General features: G+C 40.2%; 1 pseudogene across 1 annotated transcript; it reads left to right on the top strand.

The window, feature by feature from the left end:
- Nucleotides 1-3,301: 3,301 nt before the first annotated feature.
- LOC311603012 (small ribosomal subunit protein eS10-like) lies at nt 3,302-3,805 on the top strand (annotated as a pseudogene). The gene has a single exon. The product of its transcript is annotated as a small ribosomal subunit protein eS10-like (transcript).
- Nucleotides 3,806-4,519: the final 714 nt, after the last annotated feature.

Here is a 4,519-nt window from a genome sequence, read left to right as displayed (position 1 = left end):
TCTGGATTTCTTTTCAGAGTTTTAAACAAATGATGTAATTGTCCAGTAGTAATCTTTAAATAGGGTTTGATCCAATTTATAATTTTTAATAATTTTTTAAAATCATTACTCATTTTAAATTTATTAATCTTAAGTTGTAACTTTTGTGACATAATAAAATTGTCATAGATAGTTTTTTCCAAGTAACTGATTGGCCTATTATGTTGTATTTTGTCAGAGGCAATAACAAATCCATATTGAGTTAAAGACTTAATCACATCTTTAAGGATGAATTTAGTTAATTTTTTGGTCTTTTTGTTTTAAGAATATCATCTATATAATGTAAAATAAAAACCTTTTTATATTTACTTTTAACAGATTTTAATGTTTGGTCCATAAATTTTTGACAAAGAAAATTTTGACAAATTTTCATTTCCTGAGGCAAAACTTTTTACTGATCTTTGATAAGGTTTCTGAAAGTTAATTGAATGTATGTCAAATGTAAATTTATGAGAATTTTTAGGATGTAATTTAATAATGAAAAAACAATATTTTAGATCTATAAAAATAATAAAATGGTCTTTGGGAAGAGATACAGGAGAAGGCAGGCCAGGTTGAAGGACTTCCATATCATGTATAGTGTTATTTATAGATCTTAAATTTTGTAAAAAACCTCCATTTTCCTGATTTTTTTTCTTGGGATTTTTTTTTTTTTTTTTTTGGTTTCTCGAGACAGGGTTTCTCTGTGTAGCCTTGGTTGTCCTGGACTCGCTTTGTCGACCAGGCTGGCCTCAAACTCACAGCGATCTGCCTGCCTCTGCCTCCTCAGTGCTGGGATTACAGTCGGGTGCCACAATGCCCGGCCTGTCAAACTTTTTTTAGAGGCTTTAACACCTCTGTCTTTTAACATATGACTTAATATTGTCATGAACATAGCCCTGTTGGACTGTGAATATCTCATAATTTTTGCCTACTCACCTCTTAGCTCAGACTTTCCTTTGATGATGAGTTTGTAGCTCTCTTTGGTAAGGTCCTTATCTTTGTCTGAAAGAAAAAAAGTATTTAAAAAGAGGAGGGATAGCTTACCTTACTTTGAGCCCCATGTTGGGCGCCAAACTGCCACATACCGTCTCAGTCAGGTATCGGTCCTTGGGTCGGGAGTTCTCGAAGTGTTGGTGGACAAAGATAAGCAAGTGACAAACAGAAAAACAAACACAGAGGTGTTGTTTGATTCTAAGTGTATTTTGGAGATTCTAAGTGTATTTTGTAAGTTTATATACACATTTTAAAATGGGGGCATTCACACATAGTTACCTTATTTTTCCATACAAATCAAAATACAGGATGCTGTTAATTATGTTGTCATCAATCTTGAACAATAATTCATTCATAAGTCATTAGATTGTTGTCAACATATGTGTTCTCTTTATCAAAGGTCAACGTTCTCCCATTATGTCAAACATCTGTGATTCAAGACTGTTTTCTTAGCTCATCCATCACTGTCTGGAGTCATATTCAAAAATTTTTTGTAAGTCATAATATCAACTATTCATTGGTGACTAAGTTTTAGCCATGTTTACATTAATAAGTAGAATGGAACTTAGTGGTAAGCTTGACTGAATGGCCCTTGGCTGTTGTTTTAAGTAAAGGGTCATCTAGCAACACAGTTACTCTGAAAAGTTCTTTGATAAGACAAGTGGGGGAAAAAAAGCGGAATGTTCCCAAAACAAATGAGTGAGAAGAGAAGGCAGGGCTGTAATTACCACTCCTGGCAAGAACATCAGACCCGTTTTATAGGAGGCTCTTCTAAATGAGTAGGGGTCGTCGCCTTGGTTCTGTGACAACATTTTGTTACACAGACTCCACTGGAGGGGTCGTGATAGCTCATTGACTTGAAATAGGTTCTCTCTCTGAACCTGAAGTTTGCCCTTTAAGCTAGACCAGCTCACCTGTAAGCTCCTGGGTCTGTCAGTCTGGGCTCCTCAAAGCTGGGGTTACGTATATGGCAGTCATGACTGACTTAATTTTATTTTTTTTAATTTAAGGTTTTTGAGACATGATTTCTCTGTATAGCCTCAGCTGTCCTGGACTCACTTTTTAGACCAGGCTGGCCTTGAACTCACAGCTATCCGCCTGCCTCTGCCTCCCAAGTGCTGGGATTAAAGACGTGTGCCACCACAGCCCGGCCTCATGACTGACTTTTATGGGGGAGATGGAGACTTCAACTCAGGTCCTCATGCTCATATAGCAAGTGCTCTTTCCTATAGAGTCATCTCCCAGACCCCTGAGTGTTTCTTAATCCAACTCAAGTTGACAATCCAAATTTACTACATTTAGTTGTCATGTGCTCATGTGGGGTTGTTTTATTCTGTTGCTTTGAGACAATTTCACTATGTAGCTCAGGTTAGACTAGAACTCAAAAGCTTTCTGCCTGACTTAAGGTGGGATTATTCCTGTTCCTCTCTCTGTCTTTATTTTGTTTTTGTTTGTATGTTTTTTGTTTGTTTTGAGACAGGTTTCTATAACCATTTGGGGCCAATTATAATGGGACTTTCTTGGACTGCCAATAATGACACAGAGACTTTTATATTTTTTTGTTTTTGTTTTTGGTTTTGGTTTTTTTTTTTTTTTTTTTTTTTGGTTTTTTGAGACAGGGTTTCTCTGTGTAGCCTTGGCTGTCCTGAACTCGCTTTGTAGACCAGGCTGGCCTCGAACTCAGCGATCCGCCTGCCTCTGCCTCCCGAGTGCTGAGATTAAAGGCATGCGCCACCACGCCCGGCAAGGCTTTTATATTTGTTATGAAAGCTTGGCTTGTTCCCAACTAGCTCTTAACTTAAATTGTCTGGTCTATACTAATCTGTGTCCTGCCACGTTGCCTGTTACTTCTCAGTCTTAGTCCTGGCACTGTTTCTTCCTCTGTGTCTGAGATTCTTTGGCCCTGCCTCCTTCTTCTCCTGCTTTTGGTATAGGCCTTTCAGCTCTTTATTAAGCCAATCAGAGCTGTTGGAGGGAGCGTCTACAAAATAAGATGTAGCCAAAGAATAAAAGAGCTGACTTGTACCCAAGTTCTCTGCTGGTACAAAAATCAACACCCGAATAGTACAAAGATAACCTTTACACAGTGCACAAAAAAAATCACCCCAACAGCTAAGCAGTGGTGGCCCATGCCTTTAATCCCAGCACACTCGAGGCAGCTGTGAGTTCGAGGCCAGCCTGTTCTACAGAGTGAGTCCAGGACAGCCAGGACTACACAAAGAAACCCTGTCTTGAAAAAACCAAAAATAGCTTTCCAGCCTCTGCCTCGGACCCTGCAGCCGCCGCGATGTTGATACCCAAGATGGCGGAATGCCATCTATGAACTCCTTTTTAAGGAAGGAGTGAGGGTTGCCAAGAAGGATGTCCATATGCCCAAACACCCCGAGCTGGCTGACAAGAATGTGCCCAACCTTCACACGATGAAGGCCATGCAGTCTCTCAAATCTCGAGGCTACATGAAGGAGCAGTTTGCCTGGAGGCATTTCTATTGGTACCTCACCCACAAGGGCATCCAGTATCTCCGAGATTATCTCCACCTACCTCCGGAGATTGTGCCCGCCAACTCTGCGCCACAGCCAAAAAAGATCCAGAGGGTGAGCGACCTGCAAGATTCACAAGAGGGGAGGCAGACAGAGACACTACAGGAGTGCAGTGCCTCCTGGTGCTGACAAGAAAACCGAGGCTGGGGCCAGCTCAGCGACGGAATTCCAGTTTAGAGGCGGCCTCGGTCGTGGACGTAGTCAGCCACTACAGTGAGGTTGGAGAACGTGTTGTGTTGAATAAATTTTAAAGAAGACATGTCCACTTTAAAAAAAAAAAAAAAAAGAAAGAAAAAGAAAAAACCAAAAATAGATAAATAAAATAAAAAATATCACCCCAACAGGGTTTCTCTGTTATTCCTGGATGTCCTGGAACTTGCTCTGTAGGCCAGGCTGGCCTTGACTCAGAGATCAACCTGCCTCTGCCTCTGAGTGCTATGGTTAAAGGCATGCCTGGATAGTTTTGTTTCTTTTTGTTGAGCCTTTACAGTAACTGTAGTCATTTTGTCTTTAGTCTCCATTTTGATCATACGGTGAAATTAAGTTCAAGTTCTCAGGCTTTGCCCACCTGACATAAGAAATAGCCTTTAACTTACAAAATAATAGCAGAGATGATAAATATGTTCTGCTTGGTTTAATGGTAAATATATGCTCTACTTAAACAAAAACCACAATACCCTGCTATGTTCCTTTCTCCTAGAATGGTGGGGAACTGCAAAGTCCCCAAGTTCTCTTACCCTAAACTCCAGCCAATCAGCTTACAATGCTTTGTCTAGCTACATAGGCGCAATATACCTGGAATAGAATTGATTCTTCCTGCTTGGTTAATGGTATTTTTTTTTTTCCTTTAAAAACTCACTCTGAGCCAGACGTGGTGGTGCAAGCCTTTAATCAAAGCACTAGGGAGGCAGAGGCAGGAGGATCACTGTGAGTTCAAGGCCAGCCTGGTCTACAAAGCAAGTCCA

The sequence above is a fragment of the Acomys minous genome (assembly GCF_964271855.1).
Source record: "Acomys minous genome assembly, chromosome: 8".
Classification (NCBI taxonomy): Eukaryota; Metazoa; Chordata; class Mammalia; order Rodentia; family Muridae; genus Acomys; species Acomys minous.
The sequence above is the reverse complement of the archived record's forward strand: the minus strand, read 5'-3'. Positions and strand labels throughout refer to the sequence as shown.